The 17,770-nt window shown below is 44.3% G+C and overlaps 2 protein-coding genes across 2 annotated transcripts in view; both read left to right on the top strand.

Moving 5' to 3' along the window:
* The window catches only part of LOC310780208 (protein NLRC3-like), a 200,205-nt gene that overhangs the window by 156,034 nt on the left and 26,401 nt on the right, over nt 1–17,770 (top strand). The gene's annotated exons all lie outside the window — the stretch shown is intronic.
* LOC310780209 (NLR family CARD domain-containing protein 3-like) overlaps nt 2,941–17,770 on the top strand; it is a 41,231-nt gene continuing 26,401 nt past the window's right edge. Inside the window, exons 1-3 of the mRNA XM_083640788.1 lie at nt 2,941–2,966; nt 5,624–5,681; nt 15,971–16,042. The gene's annotated coding sequence lies outside the window, so the exon portion shown is untranslated. The remainder of the gene's footprint in view (nt 2,967–5,623; nt 5,682–15,970; nt 16,043–17,770) is intronic.

Genomic DNA, 17,770 nt, shown 5'->3' on the forward strand with positions numbered 1-17,770 from the left:
GCCAATCACAGCATTCTGTTATTTGAGTGGGCTCAGCCCCCCTCTCGAGTTTGAGTTCAAGGGGTGTTCTCCTTTGTTTACCTTTCGGCTGTGGGGAGCAATTGGCCTGATTAGGTTAGAGAGAGACAATGGCCAAATCCCTTTGAGGCTCTGCGTCCAGCTGTGCTGTTATCTGTCACCCACTTGTGGGAAGTCTAGGGTGAGCTCCCCCCTTTGTTCTGTGGGGGTTAACCATAACACAACCATTTTGTTCCCTCTCCAGCAGGAATTTCAGGCCAAAGAGGAGAGCATGTTAAATCATGATATGTTCATTCATATTTCTCATCATACAGTACATAATGTGTGCATCCCAACAGATAAGAAGTAGGAAGGTAACTAAAGGCAATCGCAAAGTTGCAAGTGCAATCAAATCGAGTCAATATATACAATATGTACATGAGTGGTGAAGTGTTCTGTGGATGATAAATATGAATTTATGTTGGATTTACATGAGATTTACAGACTGAGTTAAATAGACGTTAAATAGGCAGTGGATTTACATGAATTTACAGTCAGAGTTAGATAAGAGTTTACATTGAATGTAAACCCCTTCCTTGGCGGAAGGGGTTTCCGGGCCTTGTTGGTGAGGCTGATGGCGGTTGGGAAGAAGCTGGTCTTGTGGCGGGTGGTTCTGGTCATGATGGCAGCCCCCATGGTCCTGTAATGTATGCGTGTGTGTGTGTGTGTGTGTGTGTGTGTGTGTGTGTGTGTGTGTGTGTGTGTGTGTGTGTGTGTGTGTGAGCGTGCGTGCGTGCTTGCGTGCGTGCGTGTGTGTGTGTGTGTGTGTGTGTGTGTGTGTGTGTTTTGGTGGGGGTAGGGGGGCCAGCTATGAATCCACTAACAGGCTGTTCAAGTGCAACTTATTTTTCTTTACATAAACTAAGGACTGAATGAACTGAACATTCATCATGTTTAGTTGAGTTGAGTCTCTTGCATGAATAAGTGACACAAACTGTCTTCCTCAGAGGAGAGGAGAGAGAGAGAGAGAGAGAGAGAGAGAGAGAGAGAGAGAGAGAGAGAGAGAGGGCGAGGAGGGAGAAACTGGGCCACGTAAAAACACCACCTTTAGGTGAGTAGGTGAGTCACCTTTTTGATCCCAAAATATGCCACTGAAGTGAATGAGTTCTGTGTTTTTGTGTGTGCCCACCCCTCCCTGGTATCTCACCTTTTTCACTCTCCATGAGTTTGCGCACTACAGGTATGCTGCACACAGGTGACTGAGGTGTGCTCTGATCCTTAACCTCAGCCAAGATACTGTAGCTCTAAAGAATGTTGTTAGTTAGGTCGTTTTTTTTATTTCCGTGTCATGCCATTTCTGGCCCATCCCACATGGGATTACAAGACACTATCACACCAAAATATATATAAACATCCGGCTGTACCTCAATATACAAACAAGAATAAACAAAGTATATAATATATACACATACGTATGTACATACTGTACATACACATATACACACACATACTTACATACATATCCACATATATGCATACTGTACATACATTTGTTTTTCTTTACATTGCCTTTTCCTGATAAAGAGCTTTTTTTCTCATGTCCCAAGCTTTTTCCAACTAACAAGCCAGTCCAAAAGTTTCATACATAAACAACCAACTCAAATTATGTGCATCATCATTATGAAGAAAATCAAAATCTGTTTTTATCTTTCTGAACAAGATATTTGTTGTAAACAAAGAAACACACACAGACAAACTCAAGTTCAAACAAGACAGCAACACAGCCTCTCACAGCCTAGCAGCACCCAAAGCTTAGACCCTGCATGCAGGAGAAACCAAAGCCTTATTAGGAATGGAAGGGCAGTCCATGGGCAGTCCAAGTCCAAGAGGATCCACACCGGGACCACTGAGCAAGGGGTCAGAGGCAAGTGGTCAGTCCTCCCAAGAGGGTCTTGTACCACAGGTTGAACCACTGCTCTAGAAGAATGACCTGTGTGAATATAAGCTTTTTACCCTGTTTGACCTCACAGGCGCCTAAAATAACTATTTACACATTTAATCTGATAAAAAGTCTATTTGATAGTGAAATGTGGTGATATTGGCCCAGCTCCATGCATTCTATTTCTGTGTTATACTCTTTTTTCACTGTTGTTGACACATTAAAGACACGCCTCCTGATGTGATCTGTGGTTTCTGTCAGACTGGTCTAGTGCATATGAGGCTTCTAGCGGTGTTGCCAGTTAAAGGGCTTCCAGCCCAAAAACTGTTCAAAAACAGCCGCACATTTTTTAAAGAAACATGCTGAAAACACACACCCTCCCATCCCCTGTACCAATTACATTATACACAATAAACCTGATAATGACACTTTGTGTAGCCTACACACACGATCCTGAATCATGCTTTCCCCCCTTTGTATATGTGATCATTTTTGCATTTAGTAGTTCCACTTCAAACCAACATGGTATAAAATAGAACCAAACTCTGACTTTCCTTCTTTTATTTTAAATAGACTGTAATCTCAGCTTTGCTAAAAACTTGACCACATTTTCTCCAGCATTTAACCCCAGAGTCTCAGAGGTTCACAGATGATCAGATTGATTGCACACAAACATCATCTCCTCCCACAACAGGGTTCATGCAGTCCCCCTGACTGACCCCACGTGGCTGGCATGGTGACTGATTGAATGGAGTACGCAATTGAAAACCACCAAACTGATCTCAAACCAGCCCAAATGTTGTTCACCTGCCCAAACCAATTTTGACATGCTCAATCAAATTATAAACCACCCAATTGGGCAGGAACCTCCCCCACCTGGCAACACTGCTTTCTAGCCTTTGGCAGTGAAGTTAGGAGCATAGGGCGTGCCAGCAGTCACAGATAAAATGATCACAGACTGAAGTCTCCGTGTCTCTTCTACAGACGAAGGCTGAGAGTCTGTTTGGCTTCATCGATGTGAGTTGAACAGGTAAGAATCCTGCAGGAAACATTACACATGATTGATACAACCATGTGGAATTGTATTATAACTGTGTGACTGTATAACATAGTATTATAATAAGATTTTATATGAAGTCTTTCCAATTGTGCATTTGATGCTTGGTGAATAATTATGGTTAACACATTGACTGCCAGACGTTTTTTTTTGCTGTAGGTAGCTTCTGCCAAGCCGTTTTTTGAGGATTATGGCTCATTTTATAAGAGCCGAGGATTCGTTTCAGCTTGGAGTTTGTGAACATACAATATCTCAAAAGTACTAATAGAATGTGTACTTTCTCTGTCTAAAAGAGTTAGTTTGTAGAGTTAGTAGTTATGTAAGCATTAGCAGTTGAATACAGCATGGTTTTAGCGTGAAAAAGAATATTCAGAGATAAACGGCTTTTTGTGAAATTGGATGGAACTGTCACTTTAACCATTCATTTTTGGCTCTCTCTCTCTCTCTCTCCCTCCCCCTCTCGCTCTCTCTCTCTCCCTCCCTCTCGCTCTCCCTCCCTCTCTCTCTCTCTCTCTCTCTCTCTCTCTCTCTCTCCCTCCCTCTCGAGTTGCTTCAACTCCGCCCTCCGTGGGCGGACAAGCTTGTCACCAGTCAGTGCTTTGCTGCTGTGCCTGCATGTCTGGGCCGCTGTTTGAGGAAGTCGGGAAGGACTCGCTCGTTTGGAGTTTTGGTTGAGAGAAGTTTTTGCGATTCTGGTCATATTTATGCTGCGTGTTTCAAAGTGTGTTCCTCCAACTGTAATCTATCACCCGATCATAGTAGATCGGCTGAATCTATTATGTAAATTTGCAATCCCGCATCGCCAGCAATCAGCGCGAAAAGGAGAATGGCTGGGCTGAGAATGGCTTGACAAGTTAAAAAAATGCTTTCCTTTCTCTAGCCAGGAGAGAGCACTGTTGCCACTTAGTGGGTCGGTGGAATGGGTTGTAAACGTTCGGTGGCTCCAATAATTATATAAGAGATGTAAAAGGCTTAGATGCACAACCCACCGTCAAAAAAAAAAAATCGATGCCAAAAACGTGTAAACACGTTGTTGGCAGGGAACAGCTGGATTCTGAAAACGTGTTCATACGTTGTTGGCAGTGAATGAGTTAAGTGTGCTATGATTTCCCCAATGTCTGACTTTGGGGCCACAACAAACCTTTTCTATGACGATGATATGGTGATGTCGTATTTGACGTTCCATGTATTCTCATGCTGCTGCTAACCATTTTGATGATCGATGGTATTGACATTATGAATGTTAAAGGTAACAATAAACATATGTGACCTGCTCTGACAAAATCACTCACATGTAGCACTGACCCGTTTGTATAGATGTGATTTTAGGGGGGGGGGGGGGGGGGGTATAGATTTCGGCTGTTTTGGGGTTTCACCAGATTTGAGCTAAATAAAGCCATGGCTTTCATTCTGTGTAAATATTATTGTGAAAGTCCAATGTTAAATATAGTTTTGAAGCTCATAAAGGTAGGGTGACAAACTAGCTTACTTTGTCAAAAGAGTACCATGATAATGAAGCATCGCGTTAGTTCATTCGAGACACAGAAGTCATACGCTATGCCCGAGCTGTATCCAGCTGTCAGCCGCTGATTGAATCATTCATTCTCACCATTAAGGCTGTCCGCTTAAACACGGCCTCCTCTCTCACGCTGATCTGCTCCACCCATGCTGCCTCACACTGCTGCTGCTGGCAATGCTTTGCCTCCACCACCCCAGCCTGCACCTTTATAGCTCAGTCTGCTTGGCTCAAAGGCTAATCATGTATCCTAGCTCAGAGTGTGCATAGCTCAAAATGTGAACATGTTTCAATGTCTTGCTTAGGCTCCCTCTCTTACTCACTATGGCTTTACATTTTTCTGGAATCTTGTATCCACATGGCGGATTATTGCGGCCCTCCCTACCTCAGTAAGAGTTTTGATATTCAGCTGTTTGTGATGTTGTAAGAATTTTGATATTCAGCTGTTTGTGACATCATAAGAGTTTTGATATTCAGCTGTTTGTGACATCATAAGAGTTTTGATCTTCAGCTGTTTGTGACATCATAAGAGTTTTGATATTCAGCTGTTTGTGACATCATAAGAGTTTTGATATTCAGCTGTTTGTGACATCAGAAAGATTTTTGATCCATCTCAGAAAGTTGTGATATTCAGCTGTTTGTGACATCAGACATATTTTAGATCCACCTCAGTAAGTGTTTTGATATTTAGCTGTTTGTGATGTCGTAAGAGTTTTGATATTCAGCTGTTTGTGACGTCAGACAGATTTCAGATCCAGCTCAGTAAGAGTTTTGATATTGCAGCTGTTCAGCTGTCAGACAGATCGCATTCTGTTATTGAATTGTAAACCAATATAAATTATTCCTCCATGCATACACATCTCTGTGCCTGTCTGCTGTTTAGTTGACTGTAGATGATGTGGTTAATGTCTCCATCTAGAGGATACACAATAGAACTGATCTGTGGTGTCTCTGCCTTGGTTTCTGGCCTCAGGATAGACCGTTTTTGTGTCAGACTAGACAAAACTTGTTTACCCTGAAGATATGAGGTCGCACCCTCACATCAAATGAACACAGATACCCAGGACTGACAAAGGAGAGTAAGCAGTGTCTGTCTCTCTCTCTTTCTCTACAGATGAAGAAAGGAAGTCTCTGTGACTTGATGCTGTGAATTCACCAGAACATCTTCCAAGGTAATGCTGACTACATTTGTCTTTGTTTTCTGATTGTTGTCTGGCAACATGTGAACAAACTTCTGTCTTTATCTGTACTGTTAGGTCTCTCTTGAAAAATGATTCCTGCTTAAATAAAGGAAAACAATATTGTTAGATGAATACACGATCATGTTGTATGTTATGACTGTAATGTCGACTTTTGCAAGACAAACTGCTAAAGTCTTTCAAATCATGAACCTGCTATTTACAGGTGGTGTCCATAGTGGCATAATTTCCAACACTTGTTCTCTTTGCGGCCATAAAGAACATCTACTTCCACTGTCATTGCATTGATTGCATGGAGGGAAAAGTGATGATGCCAAATTCATTTAAAAATGTGGCAGTTTAAGGTTCCCCTGGTTATCAGCAAATGAACACACCCCATAAAATTTGACTCAAGATCCTTTCATATGTCTACTTCAAAATGAGAAGTGTCCGTCTGTGAGTGAGTGAACAGAATTTTGTCTGGCCACGGCTATGTTATTTTACGTGCGATCAGGCTGAAACTTTCAGAAGGTGTAAAGAGCACCCGTGCGGGTGACCTGACGGCAGAGATGGGCAGTATTTTCAAATACACGTATTTAAAATACGTATTTCAAATACATTTGTGTATTTTGTCATTTGAATTTGGCTGGACCCAGAAAAATAAGATGACATTTGTATCAAAATAGTTCAGACCTATTTTGTGTATATTAAATTCATAAAATACTTTTTTATGTAATTTTATTCTCAAATTGACACATTTTTAACATTGAGACAGGTTAAAACTGTGGAAAAACATGATCAAACAGTTGTCTTCCATGCATTAAGTGCAGCTGTGTGCTCAGTTTTACAACGCCCCATTGTGTCATCATGGCCCAATTCCCCCCACCTCCGCCCCCTCTCTACTTTACACCTGGACGTGCTCCACATGTATGAAAGCAACATGCCTCATGTCTGAAAGGGTACACTTCACGTATCCCCCGGGTCAGGTCAGGGTTGCTTGCCCTGAGCCTGACCTTTCATGTCTGAAAGTGGCTTCTCTCTCCCCCTCTCATAGTGTATGAGACCCAGAGAGAGATGTGCAGCATGCAGTAATGTAGAGTATCAGCTGAAGAACTCTCAGGGGTCTGGCATTGAAACTATAGTGACACAAACTGTCTTCCGCTCTGCAGATGTGAGCAGAGGAGAGAGAGAGACAGAGACAGAGACTGAGAGAGAGAGAGAGCGAGAGACAGACAGACAGACAGACAGACAGACAGACAGACAGACAGACAGACAGACAGACAGACAGACAGACAGACTGGGGAACATAAAACAAGAACAACCAGCTAGGCTGGGCAGGTTGCCTGTAAAGGGAAAAATGACAGGGGAGTGCCTGAGCTGCTCGACAAACCTCAGCAAATAGCTCCAAAGAATGTTGTAAACAAGGAAACACACACACACACACACACACACACACACACACACACACACAAAATCATAGTAGCCAACCTAGACTACTCAACACTGAGCCCGGGCAATTCTATGTTCACACAGCCATCCTTATGCTTGAATCTAATATTTGTCCCCCTAAGTGACTCAGGTCAGTCTTTTTCATGACTGTGTGAACAGTACAAGTCACATTGAAAGTGACATGTTTAAAGACGACCTGGGCTACTTATAAAATGTGGAAAAACATCAGATTTGAATCTGATGTTTTGGAATGTGACTCCGGTGAACAGACATCTGGCCCATATCTGACTTAATGCTTCAATGTGACTTTTACGTCATTCCAGAGCGACATTCGTCACTATTCTGCGGTGGCGGGAGGAGGGAGGACCAAGCGGGCAGATTGTGATTACAAACATGGAGGACAGCTGCGAGGGAGCTCAGTGGAGGGACAGTGAGGTTTTAGACCTTATAAGCAAGAAGTAGCAAAGTTGCTCCACAGAAAGCCATCATTCAACTTTTTGCTCTCTTTCTCCTCCTCCTCACTATCATCTGATATCAACAGATGAAACAACATTCTCAGCTACCGCCATGTTTACTGCTGTCTTCTTCCGGGTTTGCGTAGAGCAGCAGTGTGCTGCATGTGACGTTATTGTTGTTCTTCTGCATTCCTGTTCACACTGGAGTCTGATATGGGCCACTTTTAAAAAGTCTGTGTGAACAGCCACACAAAAAAATAGATGTCAGCAAAAAATCTGATTCAAGCACTAAGATTTGCTGTGTGAACATATAGCCTTAGGGCTCTATTCTCCCCCTGGTCTTAAATGTGTGCGGCGCGGCGCTATTAGTGGGCGTGGTCAGGCACATTCCCTAATTTTTCCTGTCAGATTGCGTGGCGCTAACCATTTAACCACGCATTTTTAAGCATAGAATTATTCACAACTGTGGCCATTGGCGATCTGCAGTAAACCATTGACACTCTTCCCTTTCAAGCTCTCATGGAGCGCTCCAGTCCGGGCAGAAAAGCCCAACCAAAGTGCTCTGAGCTCCCCCCCCCCTCTCTGCCCACTTCCATCCCCGTCTGTCCATATGCTCCTCAAATAAATCTCACTGCACTTTGAATACAGCAAGCATGTAAATACGCGACACATATAGCAAGAGCAAAGTGATAATAATGTTCTAAATGCATCGGCTAGAAAAAAATAGCCTATCCCTGGATGTCATGATGAGATTAGATTGGTGAAAGTTTAGGCAGAATGATATCGTTTTCTCTCGCTGCCTTTTCTCCTCCCCCACTGCACAGGATGATGCAACAGCCTCTGAATGACAGGGGCTCAAAACTACGGTATAACAACGTTTTTTTCATCGGTCATTGTGCCTGTCTAGTGCCTACATATACATTTTAAATAGTGAGGGTTCTGTCATTCTGTTGTGTAGCCTACATTTCAGATCTGATGTTTGCAGTGCGCTATAGGGGCAGACATTGACGCGTGGGCGAGAGGCAGTGAGAGAGAGAGGGGGAGAGAGAGTGAGATAGCGGCAGAGAGAGTGATAATTTTCCCCTTGGCGCACATAAAGAAACATGCTTCTGTCACTGTCTGCTTGATGGCGAGGGGACTTCAGCTGTAGGCTACTCGTGACAAAACATCGAATTTTCAACAGTTAACTTTTGCAGTAGCTAGGCCTAGGTTACTGGCTATATCTCCGACGCACTGAATAACGCCTGATTTTGAAAAGTGCTAACCGCAAAATGAACGCCAGTTGGGAAGATCGCTTTAGGCTGGTATCTAAGGCCGAAACGCCCATTCTGGCCTATTCTGGCACTGTGCCACGCCTCTTCAGCGTCAAGCGAATTTCGGGGCATCAAAACATGATGCTATAAAAACATGATGCTATCTTCCCAACTCACGGGTAGGCAGGCGCAAAGCGTGTTTTTTTTGTGTTTAATGCCAGTTTAGCGCCTAAGGCCAGGGGGAAGAGAGCCCTTAGACTCTACAGTCTGCAGGTGTTCAAGTGCAACTTTTTGGCTCCGACACAGGAGACCTGAGGCAACGCAACACTCATCATATGACAAACAAATTCTCATTTTTATATCAAGGTGTGTTTTTTCTGCAATGTAGGCTATAGTTGAAAATCAACGTGGCATTCCGAGGAGAGAAGACTGTGTGCAGGCGCGAGTGGAGAGTGACATCCATGCCGTGCGTAAATGGATCCAAGCAAGGATTTCCTGCACTCACGGAGATGTGGAGACTGTCTGCGCTCAGGCGTACATCTGCACTTGCGCTAAGACCAGCTCTTTCCTGGCGTTAAAATTGAGAGCACCCAAGGTGATTTTTTTGTAAGACATTGCACTGGAACACCTATTTTGGAACGGGCAACTCCCAAACCTCTCTTTGCGCTCGGCACATACCGACGGTATCTTCCCCACAGCGATAAATGACACTTGCACGAGACACATGATAGGGTAGAGGCCCACCGACACGCCTGGCCCACGCCTACACCTGTGTCATCACAGCGCTAAACTGGACGGTGGAGGCAGACGATAGCTTAGACGCTGGGAAGATAGCAATAAGAGGCGCCCAAACACAACGCAAAGGCAGCGCAAACGATATCGCTAGAGGTGTTCAAGTGCAACTTTTTGGCTCCGACACAGGAGACCTGAGGCAACACTCAGCCTTCATTGTCACTAGTTTGCCTTTGGCCCGGTGCTGTTGGTGCGATCTTTTGTTGGCATTTTCACATAGATTTGCAAACCAAGCTATATAGTTTCTCCCAGGCATGATGGCAGCCCCCATGGTCCTGTAATGTATGTGTGTGTGTGTGTGTGTGTGTGTGTGTGTGTGTGTGTGTGTGTGTGTGTGTGTGTGTGTGTGTGTGTGTGTGCATGTGTGTGTGTGTGTGTGTGTGTGTGTGTGTGTGTGTGTGTGTGTGTGTGTGTGTGTGTGTGTGTGTGTGTGTGTGTGTGTGAGCGTCCGTGCGTGCGTGCGTGTGTGTGACATGAATCCACCAAGTATACAGGCTGTTCAAGTGCAACTTCTTTTTTTTTACATAAACTAAGGACTGAATGAACTGAACATTTATCATGTTTAGTTGAGTTAAGTCTCTTGCATGAATAAGTGACACAAACTGTCTTCCTCTGTGCACAGGAGAGAGAGAGAGAGAGAGAGGGGGAGAGAGAGAGAGAGAGAGAGAGAGGGCGAGGAGAGAGAAACTGGGCCACGTAAAAACACCACCTTTAGGTGAGTAGGTGAGTCACCTTTTTGATCCCAAAATCAGCCACTGAAGTGAATGAGTTCTGTGTTTTTGTGTGTGCCCACCCCTCCCTGGTATCTCACCTTTTTCACTCTCCATGAGTTTGCGCACTACAGGTATGCTGCACACAGGTGACTGAGGTGTGCTCTGATCCTTAACCTCAGCCAAGATACTGTAGCTCTAAAGAATGTTGTTAGTTAGGTCGTTTTTTTTATTTCCGTGTCATGCCATTTCTGGCCCATCCCACATGGGATTACAAGACACTATCACACCAAAATATATATAAACATCCGGCTGTACCTCAATATACAAACAAGAATAAACAAAGTATATAATATATACACATACGTATGTACATACTGTACATACACATATACACACACATACTTACATACATATCCACATATATGCATACTGTACATACATTTGTTTTTCTTTACATTGCCTTTTCCTGATAAAGAGCTTTTTTTCTCATGTCCCAAGCTTTTTCCAACTAACAAGCCAGTCCAAAAGTTTCATACATAAACAACCAACTCAAATTATGTGCATCATCATTATGAAGAAAATCAAAATCTGTTTTTATCTTTCTGAAAAAGATATTTGTTGTAAACAAAGAAACACACACAGACAAACTCAAGTTCAAGCAAGACAGCCTCTCACAGCCTAGCAGCACCCAAAGCTTAGACCCTGCATGCAGGAGAAACCAAAGCCTTATTAGGAATGGAAGGGCAGTCCATGGGCAGTCCAAGTCCAAGAGGATCCACACCGGGACCACTGAGCAAGGGGTCAGAGGCAAGTGGTCAGTCCTCCCAAGAGGGTCTTGTACCACAGGTTGAACCACTGCTCTAGAAGAATGACCTGTGTGAATATAAGCTGTTTGCCCTGTTTGACCTCACAGGCGCCTAAAATAACTATTTACACATTTAAACTGATAAAAAGTCCATTTGATAGTGAAATGTGGTGATATTGGCCCAGCTCCATGCATTCTATTTCTAGCCTGGGTAAACCCAGCCTCCACGTGACCTGCTCTCAGACCCTGCTCACAGTCGTGAGCAGGGTCACGTGGGTCACGTGGAGGCTGGGTTTACCCAGGCTATTCTCTTTCTGTGTTATACTCTTTATTTCACTGTTGTTGACACATTAAAGACACGCCTCCTGATGTGATCTGTGGTTTCTGTCAGACTGGTTTAGTGCATACCGAGGCTTCTAGCAGTGTTGCCAGTTAAAGATGGATGGTTTCCAGCCCAAAAACTGTTCAAAAACAGCCCCACATTTTTTAAGAAGAAACATGCCCAAAACACCCCCCCCCCCCATCCCCCTGTACCAATTACAATATACACAGTAAACCTGATAATGACACTTTGTGTACGATCCTGAATTGTGCTTTCCCCCCCTTTGTATATGTGATAATTTTTGCATTTAGTAGTTCCACTTCAAAACAACATGGTATAAAATAGAAGCAAACTCTGACTTCCTTCTTCTGCTAGGTTCGACCCCTCTGCCAGAGCGCCCACCCCCCAACCCAACCACCTCCCCCCACCCCCACCGCCCCACAACCCCTCCTCCTCTCCTCCCCCTCACCCCCCACAACCCCCACCCACCCCTCAGTGCCCCCCACCAACCCCCTACCCACCCCCACCCACCCCTCAGTGCCCTCCTCCCTATCCACTCCCACCTCCCCTCCACTCCCATCTAACCCAGTGCCCTCCTCTCTATCCACCCCCACCTCCCCTCCACTCCCATCTAACCCAGTGCCCTCCTCCCTATCCACTCCCACCTCCCCTCCACTCCCATCTAACCCAGTGCCCTCCTCCCTATCCACTCCCACCTCCCCTCCACTCCCATCTAACCCAGTGCCCTCCTCTCCATCCACTCCCACCTCCCCTCCACTCCCATCTAACTCAGTGCCCTCCTCTCTATCCACTCCCACCTCCCCTCCACTCCCATCTAACCCAGTGCCCTCCTCTCTATCCACTCCCACCTCCCCTCCACTCCCATCTAACCCAGTGCCCTCCTCTCTATCCACTCCCACCTCCCCTCCACTCCCATCTAACCCAGTGCCCTCCTCCCTATCCACTCCCACCTCCCCTCCACTCCCATCTAACTCAGTGCCCTCCTCTCTGTCCACTCCCACCTCCCCTCCACTCCCATCTAACCCAGTGCCCTCCTCTGGCTGCGCTTCCCAAAAGCTTATTTGCGCTATAGCTTCTTTAACCCTTCTTAAGGCTCCCATAAGAAGCAAACGCGTTTCCCAATTGTTTCTTAGCCTAAGATGATCTTTCGTTAAGAAGGCATGCGTTTCCTGTCTGTCATGCGGCGCGCAGATATCAACACAAAGTCGGGGCTGAGAAATGAAATGCAGCAAGTTGGTGATTCTATTCATGTGCTGATACGGTCGTTTGAGAGTGAAACCTGTAGTACTGTGTTCATTGTTACTTCAATCATTAAAGTAACAATGAACACAGTACTACATTCAAGTTTAATGGAATGTTTCTCACTGAATCACTGTACATCTGCGGAGGTCTGCCTGCCTGACTTGCCTCGCGCAGTCAGAGGCAGAGGCATCTTTGCTGACAGCTCCGCCTCCTCACTTTATCATGAAAGTAGGAGCGCTTGTGCTGGTGTCCCGAATGAAAATGCGGCAGAATCGACATGATTTAGAAATTAGATTCGGTGCTTTCTATGAATCGAGATCACGATTTTATTTCGATTAATCATGCAGCCCTAACGTCAGTACCCGCTTGCAAGCCTCCAGACAGACAGACATGCTGTTAGACAGATCAGTAACAGCCTACAGACAGACAGACAGACAGGCTGTTAGACAGATCAGTAACAGCCTACAGACAGACAGACAGACAGGCTGTTAGACAGATCAGTAACAGCCTCCAGACAGACAGACAGGATGTTAAACAGATCAGTAACAGCCTGCAGACAGACAGACAGGATGTTAGACAGGTCAGCCTCCAGACAGACAGACAGACAGACAGACAGACAGACAGACAGGCTGTTAGACAGATCAGTAACAGCCTACAGACAGACAGACAGGCTGTTAGACAGATCAGTAACAGCCTACAGACAGACAGACAGGCTGTTAGACAGATCAGTAACAGCCTCCAGACAGACAGACAGGATGTTAAACAGATCAGTAACAGCCTGCAGACAGACAGACAGGATGTTAGACAGGTCAGCCTCCAGACAGACAGACAGACAGACAGACAGACAGACAGGCTGTTAGACAGGTCAGCCTCCAGACAGACAGACAGACAGACAGACAGGCTGTTAGACAGATCAGTAACAGCCTAGACAGACAGACAGGCTGTTAGACAGATCAGTAACAGCCTCCAGACAGACAGACAGGATGTTAGACAGGTCAGCCTCCAGACAGACAGACAGACAGACAGACAGACAGGATGTTAGACAGATCAGTAACAGCCTCCAGACAGACAGACAGACAGGATGTTAGACAGGTCAGTAACAGCCTCCAGACAGACAGACAGACAGGATGTTAGACAGGTCAGTAACAGCCTCCAGACAGACAGACAGACATACAGACAGGATGTTAGACAGGTCAGTAACAGCCTCCAGACAGACAGACAGACAGGATGTTAGACAGATCAGTAACAGCCTCCAGACAGACAGACAGACAGACAGACAGGATGTTAGACAGGTCAGAAACAGCCTCCAGACAGACAGACAGACAGACAGGATGTTAGACAGGTCAGTAACAGCCTCCAGACAGACAGACAGACAGACAGACAGGATGTTAGACAGGTCAGTAACAGCCTCCAGACCATGGATGTATTCAAAGAACTGGATAGGGGACGAGCCACGCCCACCCATGCATTTGGACGGAGGCTGCTCACTGGCACATGAAGCCATCATGGGGGGTTTTTCTTCCTGGTTTTACTTCCTGACCATGCGGCCCAATGCGAAGTGCGCATGTGTGCCATTACGTAGGCCTATTCCATGATGTCTCCCACCCCTCCCACCCATGGATGTATTAAAAGAAGGAAATACACCATTATACGGCTCTTAGTGGCTTCTGAAGAAAAAATGACCCCATAAAAAATTATTTGATAATTAATCGTCGTTTTATACTTTGAGTGACACCGGGAAAAAATTCACCTGGGTTTAACAGCTGCCGGGATCCCCATGCAAGTGGATGGGAATTTTCCTTTCTGGGCTGACTTGCAATACAGAGCTTCGCCACCATGTTCAAATGGCTTCACAGCCCAGCGCTATTCCTGGGGGCTTGCTCCAGACAGACAGACAGACAGACAGACAGACATACAGACAGACAGACAGGATGTTAGACAGGTCAGTAACAGCCTCCAGACAGACAGACAGACAGGCTGTTAGGCAGGTCAGTAACAGCCTCCAGACAGACAGGATGTTCGACAGGTAGAGGGAGTCCCAACGCGCTTCAGCTATTGCAGGCAGGCAGGTCCGGTGCATCACAGAGGAGGGACGCAGCATGAAGTAAAAGGAAGGAAACTGGAGCAGCTCGGACTATTCAACGCCTTTTATTAAGGTGCAAAGTAACAGGACAGACGTTTCAACGCCATATGCGTCTGATGAAGAATATATATATATAAGAATATATATAACTTACATTACCCTATATTATACTTTTACTGTATCTAAAGTAGAGGTCGACCGATTAATCGGCCGGCCGATTAATTGGGGCCGATTATTGGCATTTTTAATTAATCGGCATCGGCCTCTGCCTTGCTCACAAGGCCGATTTTTAATTACAATTATTATTATTTATTATTATTATTATTATTGTTATTATTATTATTTAGCGGGGGTTCCTATCTGGAAGAAACTAACATTGTAGTGTTAAACTCCATGGAGAAAGGCCGGTTTACAAGTATTTACAGTGTGGCTGCTCACCCCTCCCCTTTCACCCCTCCCCCTTCCTTGGCTTTGGGATAGCTGAGTCCTCACTCTGATACATGCTTGCTAGATCTTAAACTAAGAAAACTATGGTAAGATTCACACTCCTAGCTTTCAAAGCTCAACATATACTCTCACTCACTCTTATAAGTTTACTGTCTGTAACGTTAACATTGATTGCGGCCCGCAATTTGCGGGGGGACGCATGTCATTAGAAACTGTGAAACAACCAGACGCAAGCCAGTTCAACTTGTCTCAAGCGACGAGTCATTCCAACGTTTACAGCAGGTTGCATTAATGTGGGTTAGAGATTCAACAAGGGGGAGTCCAAAAGCTAGCGTTAACGCTACTTGTCAACAGTGTTTTGCTGAAGGAACAGCTTCCTAGTAGTAGGCTAAATAGCTCTGTGTGTGTGTGTGTGTGTGCGTGTGTGTGTGCGCACTCGTGTGTGTTTACTGTTTAATGAGATAGCATAGCATTCCTCCTATACAGTCTACATGAGCCTGTCAAAAGTTCATACAAACGTAACATACGAAAACATGTCTTGGGACAGTTGTTATTTAATGCGTGAAAAAGTTTTGAGCTCATGCAACCTGCTGTAAATAATGTTGGATTGACTCGTCGCAGACCGCCGATTGAACTGGCTTGCATCTACGTTATAACGATTGAACTGGCTTGCATCTACGTTATGTTGTCATTATCAACAGACTGACTCTTCATTGAAACCAGGCCAGATGTCCATTCCATATCAATAAGGATTAAGGAATAAGGAATTGCAGGTAAGATCTATGCAATGATTTGGATAATATTGCTCTCTTTTCTGTTATTGCACTTATGGGAGAGAAAACAATTACAAATGAATTACAAATTGCAAACATCATCCTAGGCCTGAAAAACATATTGTAAAGTGCTAAATGTCTGTGATTGCTGCAATGTCCCAAAATCTGGCCACAGTAGCATGGTGCAAGACATGTTGGTTGTTTTCCACTCCTGATCTATGGTTTTGGTGAGTTTCAACCAGGGTTCAGAGGATTTACTTTAAAAATGCAATCCAAAACAATTACTAATCACCTGTTAAAAACAGCCCAGTCTCAATTTTCTTTTCTTTTTTTAAGGAAAAACGTTTTTCCACGGCATAAAAACGTTTCTATTTCACAATTTTGAAAAAAATTGTTAAATGGAACCCCCTCCCCCCACGCTTAACCCAAACTCTCCCACCCCCCACGCCTAAACCTAACCTCTCCCACCCCCCACACCTAACCCTAACCCTAAACTCTGCTGCATAACTTTCGGTCCCTCGAGTTGCTCTGAGTCTGCATACTAGAATGGACTAAAATAATTCCATCATGTAGCACTTCTAGACTTTCTAAATGTTATTGGACCAAATTCTCGATAGTGAAACGGGTCATTTCACGTGGCTTGTGTTGTGATTACTGACGCTCAATGCATGTATGTATCCAGCTCAGCTCAGCTCAGCTGACTCATACTCGCTGACAGAACCACTCAGTTCATAACGCACGTATACTAGTTGCAGTTGTAATGTTGTCATTTTGCAGTTCATCTCCAAAAGGCAGTGGTTGCAACTTGCAGGAATTTTATAATTTCATTGTTAATACTTTGACTTTTAATTTCAACACTTCTGCTTCAAACTCTCCCCCGTCTGTTATACTTGCCTTTGCTACCACGCTCTCCTTCCTACCTCCTCTCATTTCTTCTCCTCCTAGGTTTCAAAAATGTATTAAACATGGGTAATTTACAGCAGTGTAATGTGGGAATTTAGAACTTTAATCATGAGAGAGATGAGATAAACATTATTGTCCTCTAGAGGAAATTTGTCTTTGGCAAAAAGTGCACACGGCCGCATCACAACATTACCAACAATGTCAAATGACCACAAACAAAGTGACACAGAGACACTACAGTATTGCACTACAATCAAAGTGATAAATGCACTGCAAGACGTGATATTTGCACAAGCCTCATTGCACAATTTGTTCAACTCTATCCGATAAGATGATAGACATTTTCGAAGATATAAAAATAAGCAAAGTAAAAATAATAAAAGTCACACTCAAATCAGCATCACATATACAGAGGGAGGATGCAAATAGTGTGCTGCACATATATACTCAATAGGAGTTGTTACTTCATGAGGTAGAATAGTAAAGAGAAAACCACAAACGTAGCCTACTTCTTAGAAGTAGAATATAAAAGAATAAATTTGTAAAAATCATTAAAAATAATAAAATGATAAAACCAAATACAAGAGCTTACAAGACCTTGAGTGACAATACCTAAGTTGGGAGGAAGGAGAGCTTGTAACGGTTACTCTTCCATCGACTAGCTCTGTAACGTCTCCCAGAAGGTAACAAATCATATTCAGAAAATAAAACATGTGATATGTGATGGATTCTTTAGAACTCTATGTGCCAGACTGATTACCTGAGATAAGAGACAGAGATAACGAGGGAAATAGTGGAAGAGAGATACAAAGTATGGAGGGAGAC

This window comes from Poromitra crassiceps (genome assembly GCF_964638095.1).
Source record: "Poromitra crassiceps genome assembly, chromosome: 7".
NCBI lineage: Eukaryota > Metazoa > Chordata > Actinopteri > Beryciformes > Melamphaidae > Poromitra > Poromitra crassiceps.